Source organism: Coptis chinensis, chromosome 5, assembly GCF_015680905.1.
Source record: "Coptis chinensis isolate HL-2020 chromosome 5, ASM1568090v1, whole genome shotgun sequence".
NCBI classification, from domain to species: Eukaryota; Viridiplantae; Streptophyta; class Magnoliopsida; order Ranunculales; family Ranunculaceae; genus Coptis; species Coptis chinensis.
Genome location: NC_141460.1, coordinates 5,111,972 through 5,125,515, shown reverse-complemented (window position 1 = coordinate 5,125,515; position 13,544 = coordinate 5,111,972). Strand labels below are relative to the sequence as shown.

At 43.2% G+C, this 13,544-nt stretch overlaps 1 pseudogene across 1 annotated transcript; it reads left to right on the top strand.

Annotated features, from left to right (window-relative positions):
• Window positions 1-6,277: 6,277 nt before the first annotated feature.
• Window positions 6,278-8,613, top strand: LOC147496359 (alcohol dehydrogenase-like 3; annotated as a pseudogene). The gene is made up of 7 exons (XR_015196575.1): window positions 6,278-6,683; window positions 6,826-6,908; window positions 7,105-7,180; window positions 7,291-7,352; window positions 7,518-7,613; window positions 7,916-8,077; window positions 8,204-8,613. The product of XR_015196575.1 is annotated as an alcohol dehydrogenase-like 3 (transcript).
• Window positions 8,614-13,544: the final 4,931 nt, after the last annotated feature.

Here is a 13,544-nt window from a genome sequence, read left to right as displayed (position 1 = left end):
GGCATCGGGTCCAAAAGCTAAACGGCCCGGGTGGTCGTGGGCTCCAATCGAGGTGAGGTGATCGGTCGCCCCATCGGAGGACTGGCGTCCCTCGAGCCGAACGAATGGACGACTTGGGGCGGGGGCAACTTCGCTAGTGGGAGTTCGCGCCCTGGGGGGTGGGGAGCGAAGTTCTTCTACGCCGGAGGTCGGGAAGAAGCGTCTGAAAAAGCGTTCGATTGCGGCTTCCACTCTGCGCCTATAGCGACCGATCTTCGAGGGGTATCGGCCGGACGGGGACAAAGCCGGAGGTTGAGGGCGAAGATATGGATACGCCCCGGGGACCATGGACATGGCGAAGTTGTTTGGTGAAAGTATTTGTTTGTTAATTTCTCGGTCGCTTTTTCGATTGATTTTTATTGTTCGTTCGCGGCACGCATTTTTCTTGCTTTGGTTATGATAAGTTGAAGAACGCCAGGCAACGCCTCGCCATCGATGTTGATGCCCGAAGTCGCTTTTGGGATGTCTCCGCGAGCTGCTTTCGGGTAGCTGACAAGAGAAGGCTGGAAGCTATGTCGGCCAAATGTCGCGGCCGTTGTCGATGAAAATGAAAACTTGTCGCGCCTCGTTGTTGATCCGCAAATGGAGATCACGGAGGTGACCGAAAGCACGCCGGGCAATGCCGAGGTTGCTTTCGTAAAAGGCTCGTAACGCAGCGTATACCACCGCACAGTAGTGAGTACGCCAAGCCGGACGAGAAATATTGTCAATTTGAAGAAGGCGGATGGTGCTCAAGAGGCCGGTATGCAGCGTTGTTCTCATGAAAGCCGGACATGTTCCTCAACCAAAGACTGCTTCTCGAGGATAAACATGTGGTCGCCCGTGATGCTGATTCCGCTTCTTGGTGAGGATATGTTTTTGTTTTGTTTGATCCGACCACGGCGTTTTTTGCCCCTATGAGGGTTAAACATTAGAGCTGCGCGTTTTTTGGCTTGCCAAACCGGCTTCTATCGATTTGAGAACCGGGTTTCCACGAAAGTGGCGATTCGTTCCTTTGGTATTTGTAACTTCGGTAACCGACCTGGATTTCTTGGGTAGACCCAAAGCAGGTCGGTGCTCTTCGAGATGATTTCTTTGGGTCCGATATGTGTGCTTCTTTTGGTGAACGCTTTGATTAATCTTTGATATATGTTTTGGTCCGCTTTGTTCATGGCTTTGATCCCGCGGTATGAACTGCGGTTTCAAATGTAATCTTGTTACATGTTATGCTGTTATGATAATGCATATGAACACGCTATGTAAGTGTTTGATCTTTTAGGGACGAAGGGGCTTTGCCCCGCGGCTAAATGGGTTATGGTGCTCAATGAGAGTGCTCTTCGTTAGTTAACCCTAAGAGTATCGGTCCTTGTCTAGTGAGGATGAAAGAGGCTATGAGCCTGTAAGCTCTCTAGATCGTCCTGCTCGGATGAGAGTTTGTTTTAGTCGCTGAGGGTGTAATGCTCCCCAGAGCGTTCTCGCTTAGTTGATTCGAAAAGTGTATGCCCCCAACTTAGCGAGACTCGGAGAGGCGTTGAGCCTGTAAGCTCCCCGAGGCGCCCCGGCAGATGAGCGTGTTTAGCCCCCTCGAGGGTTCGCCCTCGAGCGCGTTCGCTTAGTTGAATCGAAAAGTGTATGCCCCCAACTTAGCGAGATTCGGAGAGGCGTTGAGCCTGTAAGCTCCCTGAGAGCGTCCTGCGCGATATGAGAGCGTGTTTAGCCCCCCCGTTACGCTCGCCTCCCGGAGGCGTTCTCGCTTAGTTGAATCGAAAAGTGTATGCCCCCAACTTAGCGAGATTCGGAGAGGCGTTGAGCCTGTAAGCTCCTGAGAGCGTCCTGCGCGTATGAGCGCGTGTTTAGCCCCTGAGGGCGTTCTGCTCCTGAGAGCGTTCTCGCTTAGTTGATCCTAGAAGTATAGGTCCTCAACTTAGCGAGACTCGGAGAGGCGTTGAGCCTGTAAGCTCCTCGAGGCGCCCCGCCGTATATGAGCGTGTTTAGCCCCCCCGGGGCGTTACGCTCTCCTCGAGCGTTCACCTTAGTTGATCCTAGAAGTATAGGTTCTCAACTTAGCGAGACTTCGGAGAGGCGTTGAGCCTGTAAGCCCTCGAGAGCGCCCCGCGGCGATGATTTGGCGTGTTTAGGGCGGGGCGTTACGCTCGCCTCGAGGCGCGTTCGCTTAGTTGATCCTAGAAGTATAGGTCCTCAACTTAGCGAGACTTCGAGAGGTGTTGAGCCTGTAAGCTCCCCGAAGGCCCCCGCGCGTATGGCGGCGTGTTTAGGTATGGAGCTTGCTCTGTGGGAGGTGTGGTTTGGAGATGTGAGTAGGTCCGCCATTTATGATACCATCTTGAGTTTCTTTCATTTGAACTTTGTTGTGCCTGGGAACAGGAATTACAATGCGTACTATACCTATTGGTAAAATTGCTTTAGCAAGTATGTGTTCCATGGTCGTGGCAGCATCCTTCCTTCTTGGGTTTTAATCCAATACGCGCCGTTGCCAACGACGCGTTCCACGATGTAAGGGCCTTCCCATGTTGGTGCTAGCTTAGCCTCGTCTTGAGTTTTCTTCAATACGAGATCCCCCGGTTGAAAAGATCGTGGAAGTACTCGTTTGTTGTAAGATCTCTTGAGGACCTGTTGGTAGGCTGCCACTCGGACGGTCGCTAGGTCGTCGCTAGTCGCCTCGAGGAGGTCGATCTCGAGCTAGAACCGAAGTCATTAAGGCCTGTTTCGACAAGTTCAGATCGGGTTGTCGTGATTGTCATTTCGGTGGGTATGGACGGCTTCGTGCATAGCATAGGGGAGAATGGTGACTTCGCGGTGCTTCGAGCGAAGTTTGTAAGGCGATGAGCCCAGAGTATGTTCTCCGGTGATTGGGCCACCGGCTTTTGTTCTTTTCAATTTTCTTTTCAAATTCTCCGGAATGGCCTTATTTGCGGCCTCCTCGCTTGTCCATTGCTTTGAGCGCATCGTGGGTGTAGAGAATGCATGAACGATCTTCCATTTGGCGTAAACTCTTTGATTGCTTTTGCCCTTGAACGGGAGCCATTATCCATCACCGGTGTATGTGGTAGGCCAAACCGGTGATGATATGAGTCCAAATGAAATTTCGACATGTGATTCTTTGACGTGTGCTAACGGAATTGCTTCAACCCACTTAGTGAAGTAGTGCGGTGGCGTTAGGACGTACGGAAGCCGGTGCTTCCTCGAGGGATGAATGGTCCCATAATGTCCATGCCCCACATGTGGAACGCCAAGGACTCGCGATGTTAATCGGATTCATGAAGTGGTTGTATGATGTTGTGACCAAATGTTTGGCATTTGACACATTTGAGGACGACGCTTTAGCATCGATCTGAGGCGAGGCGGCCACAGGAGATCGCTTTGGGCGAGTGTGAGCGACTCCAAAGATGGTTGCCGATTCTCCTTCGCGGAATTTCAGCAAAAAATTAGCCGGCCTTGCTCGGCGATACACCACCTCGATGAGGTCCCCCCCGATTTGGCGAAATAATAATCATTCACCATACAATAGCTACGTTGTTTGGTGTGGAACCTTCTTGGCTTTGGTGCGCTCCCTCGGAGTGTGCCGATCGATGTTGTATAATAGGCTGCATCCATGATTGGCTCGTCGATCTTCGAGAGTGGGGAACAGTCGCTAATTGTGCGGGGCGTGGGTTCGCTTTGGTATCGGGTCGATCGACCACTTCGATGAGTAGTTGTCGAGGGACCGGATTCGATGTGTCCGAGTGGCTAAGCACGCCAAGCTATCTGGCGTGGACGGTTCTCGCCACGCAAAAAATGGTGTATCGTCGTATCGCACCGCTAAATGACGGAAGCAAATTGTTAACAACTTGAAGGTATTTGGAGAGGTTACCTTTCATTTGGTAGTGTACTCTTTTGCAACTTTGGCGAACGACCGATTATGAAGTCACTAAAGATTTGGATCTCCGTTACTCGAATTTGGATCGCCGCAGCCAAGATTCCCATTATTAGTGCTTCGTGATCGCTTCATTGTTGGGCGTTGCGAAGTCTATACGAACTGCCTTCTCTACCATAGCTCCCTCGGGGGAGACTAAAACGATTCCCATACCACTGCCTCCAGGGTTGCTGGAACCATCGACGTAGAGAGACCGTGATCAGGTGGTGCCTGCGCTTTCTTTGCGCGACCTCTCGCTTCGGCCTCCCAATTAGGGTCGCCGATTTGGGAAATCGAAAAATCAGCTAGGAACACGGCCCGACCGTGATATCGGGCGGATACGGACGAAGTCGATGTGGTGTTCGCCCGACTCTTCGCCCATAATGCCATCCTTGTAGTCTTGTTTTCTTTGTGCAGAATCCTCTTCAAAGGAAGATCTGATCTTTTCTAGTATGTAACTAGGAGATCTAGTGAGCACGGCGAATTCCCGATCATTTCTTGGTTTGGGTCTGGATGGTTGCCCTTGTTGTCGGGGTCGCTTCCTAGAGGATGATGCTACTTCGTAAACCGCCCTCTGGCTGGCCGCTTCTTCTTCTTTCGCGAAGCTTTAGCAAAGCTTCTTGCAGCTTGATGTATTTATCCACTCGAGCGTACAGCTCGGCCAACGTTTCGGGTTGGTCTTTCAAGAGCGACCTGGTTAGGTCGGTGTTACGGGTGCGGCAGGCGGTTGTGAAAGCCACTGCGGCAAATGATTCCTTGAGGCCACTTTCCATGTCCAAGAGTTACGTTTTGAACCCGGCTTAAGAAGGGCTGAAGGTTTCCTCCTGCCAGAGTGAGCTGGAAGAGTGAATTGAGATCACCCTTCTTGCGCATTTCTGTTGCGGGTGCGTCTTGGCTCGTGAACGACGGTCGGTAAGGCACATTGAAACTTCTTATGGATGCGGTTCGAGGAGAAAAACCGGTCGAGTGGGTCCTTCCCTTCTTTGGAAAGAGCCCGCATCGTAGATGGTCGAACTCGGGGGGCCTTTGTATAGTGCAAGGCTTTGAGCATATCGTGCTATATGTTGGCCTGGGCATGTGCGACCGTCATATAGTGGGAACCGTGGTTGGACAAAGTCTCGAGGGGAGACTTTGTGAAGCACTTCAGCAGCAAATGGAGATGCACGATAGGTTTTCAACATTTTCTGCACTATCTGGGTAGAATCTTTCTTGACCGCATTCTTGTCGAGCCTTTGGTTTAGCTCGGTGATCGTTGACCGACGCGTTGATGGCGCGTGCGTCTGCTGATGCCCGACTAGTGGGCTTTGTGTATCTACTTGTGCGCGTAATGTGGCGTTTTCTTGCCCGAGTTGGGCAACTGTTCGATTCATTGTTCCTAGGCTGGCCGCCAAAGTGTTGAATTGAGCTTCGAGGCTTACCATGCCGTGGGCTTGAGAATCTTTTGATTTGGTTTTGTTCCGATTAGTGTGAAAGTGGTTTGGTTTCTCAAGTAATCGAGACCACAGACGGCGCCAATGTAAAGGTGTGATGTGATATTCCCTTACACACAGTCTCTGGGGGACTGATATGGATGGATGGGTGAGACCGAGTTCGGCTTTTGGAGCGAACTGCCTACGTATCTTACTCTGGTTCTGGGGGTCAGAGTAGAATCAGGTCTGGCGTAGTTCATAGGAGTGGTATTTATAGAGATTCGGAGTGTATCCTCACCCTCCACGTGTAGAGGATGTCACCAACGTGGGGTGTGGATCATGGGAGCACGTGAGAAATATCTACATAGGTCTGCTGTGATGATGAGGAGTGACAGTCTGAGCAAGTAGCTTGCGGCCGTGATCAGTGACTGTCAGTCAGGATTAGTGCAAGTACTCCTTCAGTCATGATTGCTTATGGATAGGAGTCCGTGTCCTTTGCACAGTGCGATTCAAGCGTGATGTTGCGATCTGTCTTGTGGCACGATGTTGGCTCGTGGATGCGACCTGATATCATAGGTCGGTGCATTAGTTCCACCATGCTAAGCGCGTGCTGGATAGAGAATATCACTCCCCTACAAAGTGGATGTTGATCCTCCACAAAAAATGGAGGTTAGAATCAAGATTCTTTACACTTCAATCTGTCACACTGATCTTGGTGCTTGGAAAGGAGAGGTAAGAAAGAATTTCAATTCCCTTCATATGAACACAAATTTCCACTCTCATTCAACATATATATACCACGATAATGTTCTAATTTACAATTGTCCATCTTCTGCAACGACATACAGAATGAAAGTCAACGTGCATTTCCTCGAATTCTAGGCCATGAAGCTGCTGGGTATGCCTCGAATACTAGTTTGATTGCTTGCCTCTTAATAATTAGCTTCTAATAATAATCATCGAAAACATGTGTTGTTGATCGTTACCATGTAAATGTACTTGTGTAGGATTGTTGAAAGTGTTGGGGAAGGAGTCTTAGACATAAAAGAAGGTGACCATGTGATTCCAATATTCAATGGGGAGTGTGGGGATTGTGGGTATTGCAAGTCAGAGAAGACTAATCTCTGTGCCAAGTTTCGAGTTAACCCGATGAAAAGCGTCATGGTTGTAGATGGCAAAACAAGATTTTCAACTCGAGATGGGCAACCTATCTACCATTTCCTCAACACATCTACGTTCAGTGAATTCACTGTTCTAGACTCTGCATGTGTTGTGATTTGTGAAGATAGACCCAAAAGCTTCCCTAAAGAAGATGAGCCTTCTTAGCTGTGGCATTTCTACAGGTATAACAAATGATACTAACATCTGTGCCAAGATGAGCGCACTTCAATCGCTAAAGATATATAATAATTGATCAAGTACCCTGATCTATGTGTTACATTCCCCTAATATTCCAATACTTAATTTTAATGGCTGTCACTGTAGGAGTTGGAGCCGCGTGGAACACTGCAAACGTTCAATCTGGGTCAACTGTGGCAATATTTGGTCTTGGTGTTCTAGGACTTGCGGTAAAGCACAACCTAATAGTTTTCTCTTTCATTTCTATTGCTTTATGGAATCTAAAGTCAAAACCAATTGGCACTGAGCAAAGCAAAATTTTATTTGTTATAAATCAAGGATTTCAGTCTCAACATTACTCTATTTATTTTATTTTATTTTTGGTTCTGTTAACGAACATTAATTTGATTCATCCATATAATGCAGGCTGCTTCAGGTGCACGAGCGAGAGGAGCTTCTCGCATCATAGGCATTGACATCAACAAAGACAAATTCATCAAAGGTATTTATCAGCTACGTGATGTTCAGTCATTACTTATTGCTCATTTTGTTTAGTTAACTATCATTTCTCATTTATCACACATCGTTTTAACAAATGAACTTTAAAAATAGGTCAAACCATGGGCATGACACACTTTATCAACCCAAAAGATCTGAAGAGACCTGTACACGAGGTAAGGAGATTTTGATGTATCAAATTGCTTTAGCACTCTTGAAATGCTCTCTATAATCCAAAATTCGCTGAGACATGCCAGATTCCATTGTCGATACCCTTAATGCTTAAATATTTCCAAACTTTCGTCAATACTTGGTCTTACGTACTGATGTATTTTGTGCAGGAAATAAGGGAATTGACTGATGGGGGAGTAGACTACAGTTTTGAGTGTGCTGGGAACTTGGACGTTCTTCGTGAGGCTTTCTTGTCAACTCATGATGTAAGAATACTTGGTGCTATTTCCATCCTTGTCACCATTTGGATCATTGTGATTATAATTTGAGTATGGTTTTCTAGGACCACTTTAGAAAAATCAAACGTGAAAAACAATATTGAATGACAGACAATTTATATGTATGTATTGCCGACATATTATATAATTCACAGTTTTCAAGTATTTCATTTCTTAAGTGACAAATATAATGTTTTCATTATTTTATTTCAATTGATTTTGAATATGTCGGACCCAAGTATTAGTATTTAGCGTACTGTTATATAACTGAATTCTCTGTACTGTAACAGGGATGGGGAATGACAATTATTTTGGGAATTCATCCAACGCTAAGAATGATGCCATTACATCCAATGGAGTTTTTCGATGGTAGGAGGATCACGGGAACTGTCTTTGGGGACTTCAAAGGGAAGACCCAGTTGCCTCAGTTTTCTGAAGAATGCATCCGTGGAGTGAGTGAATTACTCCTATATTCACTCCATTCTAATAATTTATTAATTACAAGCTCTAATAAAGGATTTTTCATATTGATATAGTGATATCTAACAATTTTCTTAAATTTAATTTGGTGGTTTCAGGCTGTGAATTTAGATGAGTTCATCACTCATGAGCTTCCATTCTCAAAGATAAACGAAGCATTTCAACTCCTCATTGAAGGGAAATCCCTGAGATGCATTTTAGAGCTTTGAAATTCTTTGTCCGAACAATATGAGCTCAAATGCTCAAATGCTCAAATATGAGCTCAAATGCTCAAATATGTATCTGCTAATTATTTGTGTTTGCTCAAGTTTTATTGTTCATTCTTTGAGATCACACTGGGCCTATTCGTCTCAGTTGGTCAATTTATTTACATCTCTAAAGCAATGTAATATATGATTGGTTTATGGTGTATATAAAAAATTAATAAAGTTATACATGGAATTTGATATTCTATTGTCTATTGATATCTATTGCAATGTCATCAGATAGTACCACGGAAGAGATTAGAAATCTTTATGCATGGATCTATATATCTCTAGCTCTCTACTGCTTCTTTTAGACTCGGACCTCATTACTAAATTGGATTCGATCCAAATAGGCAATGATCAATTGAAAGAAAAAGTTATAGTTCATCTTCTTCTGATGAAAAAGGAGATCAAAGGATGAATACACGATGTGTTTCGAAGTCCTTCCAGTACTACTTTGTAAAGGTTATGATTTGTTAACCTTACAAATGTAGGCAGTTTATGGGGAGAAAATGTTTGTAGATTGGAATTGACCGAGTCCGTGTGGACGAATTGTTTACGTATCAAGATATCTCTCTCTCTGGACGGAGACTTGAATCAGGTCAGACGTAGTTCCTCATCCTCTTTATATAGGCAAGATACTCGCGCTTCCTCTTCTCCCGCGTCAAGTTAGGTTCAGGTCTTCAGGTCATTTGCGAGTCATGATGACGAGTTATGGAGGTTTAATGAGGTGTGTGACTGAAGTTGTAACGCCCGTATTTTTAAAATACGTTTTTATTTATTTATTAATTAATTAAATAATTTATTTTAAAAAAAAATTGGTTGGATTGGACTCGGGACATGTGGGCTTGGTTTTTGGGCCCGAGTCTATTTTGGGCTTGGGTTTCGGACCCAAGTATATAAACACATTTTTCTAGAGAATAGGGTTTTAAAAATAATAAAAATAATGAAAATGGAGGCAGAGAGAGAAGCTAGTTTCTTTGGAGAGGTGGGCCTTGCGCCGGCTCGGTTCGGAGAAAATCGTGGAGTCATTAAGACTGTGAGTAGAGTTTATCTCTCACCACTACTAAAACTATGTTTTGCATCTGCTTAGTATTTACGTATTTTACTGTCGAGTGTTTCCGACCAGTTTTTATAATTTTTAGATCTGTCCGTATGTTTAGATTTTGGAAAAAAAAAACCGGTTATAGTCTTAGGGGTTGTTTGTTTTTTTTGAATTCAGCATTCAGAGCCTCTTAAACTTAAGTTTTAAGTATTCAGAGGCTCAAAACTTGTTTGTTTTTTTTAAGTAGTTTAAGCATTAAGTGGTACTTTTAGCATTCAAAGATTAAAGACCAAAATTTATTCGAATCTTTGAATTCTAATACTTGAAACAAAAAAGTCCCTTCTTGCCCTTTCTTAAGAACCCAATCTTAAGAACCCATCTACTTTCTTACCTTGACTTTTATGGTTTTAAAATAGGTTCTTCAAAATTTGATGTTGGCGTCACAGGTTTTTTCATTTTTTTTGGGTGAATGATATCCACTTTGTTAAAAATAGAATTACATATATATATATATTCTGAAAATAAACAAAATATGAAAATAAACCGTTAAAATATATTTGTGAAAGCATATTTTAAATAAATTTATTTATCATTTATTTTTTTCGATAATCCATCTCTTCTCCTCAAATATAATATATATTTTGTTTAACAAGAAATCAAGTTAGTGTTTAAAATAGATAGTATGAGTAAAATTGTCCGAATGATTTATATTCAGCCTTCAGAGCCAGGTTATTCTAACAGAAAACAAACATGTTTTTCAAAATTCAACAATCAGCATTTAGCATTAGGAGGATGAGCCATTCAAAGATTCAAAGCATTCATAGGCTCGGAAAAACAAACGACCCCTTAGGATTTATTTGGAACTTCGAAAGAGTTCGGTGATGGTGGCGCTAAAGGAACGAGAGAAATAGTCTCTTTATCCGGTCGGTTTGTGATACGGTGAATGCGTTTTTGTTATTTGAACTTGTTGGCGAAAAGATCGCTCAAAATCTTGTCAGGACCTTTTGATTTGCACCTTTGACTTTATGAATTTTATTTGTGGTGAATGATGTCGGAATCGAGTTGGTTAGTGTGGTATAGTGTTGGGTTTGGTTGGGGATGAAAACCCAACCGTTATTAGGAGAGTGGTGGTCGATCTTTGTCGAAGCTTCGGTAAACGCGTGTTAATGGCTGACACGCCCATCCTCCGATAAACCAATATAAACCTGTTTTGGTTGTTTTTGGGTTGATTTTGGTTGGTTGAGTGATAATGGATTTAAGGGGGGTGTGTTTGATTAAGCGTGGGGCTGCCGAGTGGAGGTGGAAGAACCATTAATGGTGGTGAAATGATTTATAGATCAGTTTTGGGGATGTTTGGATGGAATGAATTAGAGTTTTGTGTTTGTTAAAGTGGTGGGGGTTTACACCTCTTCACTTCGGTTGGTTTGATTGGGTGGTTGTGTGGAGGAGTGGTGGCCGGATTTCTGGTGGTGAAGAAGATGAACAGTAGATGTCGGTTTGGGCCTTGGGCCGAAATGTTTTAATTTTTGTTTGGGCTTTAGTTCTATTTTGTTAGTTGGGCCGAAATTTCAAGGTTTGGTTTGGGCCAAAAGCTAATTAGTTCCTTTGGGCCGGTTTAGATTCAGTTCTTGGGCCGTTTCTAATATTACTTGGGCCAGTTCATTGGACTTAAAATAGATCTATATGGGTCTTCCAACTTTTAGGCTTCCGGGTTCTAAGGTTTGGGCTTGGCCAGTTGGGTCCGAACCATTGCCATAATCATGAGCCCGTGAGCCATGCACCATTGACTTTAGCCATGAACCATGGCTATGACCTTGGACTTGTCGAACACGAAAACGACAGTTTGACTTTGACCAGAATAGTTTGACTTTGACCATGACATGTTGACTTTGACCTTTGACCGTTGACTATGAAATGTTGACTTTTCCAGTTTTTCACCTATTTGATTTGTATGGACAAATATAGTAATAAAATATTGTCGATATTATATAACTTGGTTGGTCATTATCTAATTGAGATTTGACGTGAGTAGTGTGTAAAGCATATATATATTGGGCTTTGATTGTAGATTGTAGACTATATAATTGGGCTACATTTTATGTTGTAAATTGTATGGACAAATTAAATGTGGAAATGCTGTGGAAACTGATATAAATTTAGTTGTCATTATCTAATTAAGATTTGACGTGAGTAGTGTGTAAAGCATATATATGTTGGGATATATATTAAATGGAATAGTTTTGGAGACATAAATGTATAAACACTCCATTATTATATATGTGAGATGCTACTATGAGGTAGCATAGTATTGGTAAATATTTGCCCACGGGAGTGTGGTGTAGTGCAATAATATATTGGCACGTGAAAGTATGAAAATAGTTATGAGATATATTGAGATATTTCTATATATTGTGGCTTAGTGCAATAAGGCAATTGACACGACGCGTGATCTGATGGAGTTATTATGAGTCATTAATGTATGACCCTTGAATAAATTACGTAACGAAAATTCTAGAACCTAGCTACCACAACTCATGTGATTGGCCCTTCTGGCGTTTCAGTTAATCTGAATGGCCTTGGCTGACCTTTACGGCGTTCGGTTAAAATTTGAATGGCCCTCCGGCGTAGCCCGAATAGTGGCTTGATTATTCCGTTCGCAAAATAGAGCGATGACGCGATATTTTATGCCGAATAGTGGCATTACTTACATAATTGCTTCCGTGTGAGGATTTACGGTGTCGCGGCATCCATTTCCGTGGTGGTTACGCACGGAGTGGTTCATTATGTGGGGAGGCATGTGGATGTACATGTTGGCGTTGGGTAGCGATTATGTTAGCCGGGAAACTAGGTAAGACATAGATCTGACGTGATTTTAGGGACCGCATAAAGAAAGCTTGAAATAATCTAATTATGGTAATACGTTTGGTTGGTTATTTGTTTAGTTAGAACCTAAGGCGCCTCGATGGAGGAACTACATGCCTTATTTATGATGCGTATAGTTTGTTGTGTGGTTAGTGGGAAGTTAAGGCGCCTCAGTGGAGGAACTACCTGCCTTAATTATTGTACTTGAGTATGTTATATTAGTCGTTGAAAGTTAAGGCGCCTCAGTGGAGGAACTACCTGCCTTAATTATTATTCTTAAGGTTGTTGTATTAGTTGTTGGAAGTTAAGGTGCCTCGATGGAGGAACTAACTGCCGTATGGATTGTGTATATATATGTATATTATATGTTGTATTTTAGGGCTACTCACACCAGCATTGTTTATAATGCTAACCCGATTTGCATGTTTGCTTATCGGGTGTGTTCATTCAATGAACATAGTTGATAAGTTTTGACAGGTTTAGTGTTGAAGAAAAGTGGTTGCTGCTTGTGGTTTGCGTTAGCGTTGCATCTCAGGATTTGTTTTGTTTTCCCTTGAGGTGATATAGAGTTTCAGTCGAGACAAAATTATTTGTATTTTCATTTGTAAATTTGTAATGAAGAAGACTTTTGTTTAAGTTAAAATTTTTATTGGTTTTTAATTATCCGCATATTTAAACTGTTTATGGGTTTTTGGAAGTTGAGAGTGCGTCACACCTCGAAGATCGAAGAGTCGGGAACAAATAATGTTTTTCCGAATTCTGTCGAAATTCGGGGTGTGACAGAAGTTGTGGTCATGAAGTTAGTAGTAATGACGTACATTACGAGCCGTTGTGGAACTGGGTGGTGTGAGTTAGGGGTGGGCAATGGGCCGGGTTGGGCTAGCCCGGCCCTAAACATTTAAAGCCCTTTATATATTATGGCCGAGTTGGCCCAACTCTAAAGTCAGCATAGGGTCGGGTCGGGCCCGGTCACAAGTCTAAATCTCAAGCCCTGACCCTATCCTAAGCCCTCTTTAAAGGCTTTAGGGCCGGGCCTATATATTTTATTCTTTTTACTACATCAGTTTTAAAACTCATTTATATTACAAAAATGTATAATGATCTACAAACTCAAAGTCCCACCAATCTAGTAATAATCCTGGATAAGTCCAACAATTTAAAATGCACATCCACAATCTAATGAACTGAAGTACATCGAGAGTTCGGAATTTGTTCTTCCTTATACTCAAACCTCACTAAAATTACATTTAACATTGAAATACATAGACAAATAATTATATTATTGTT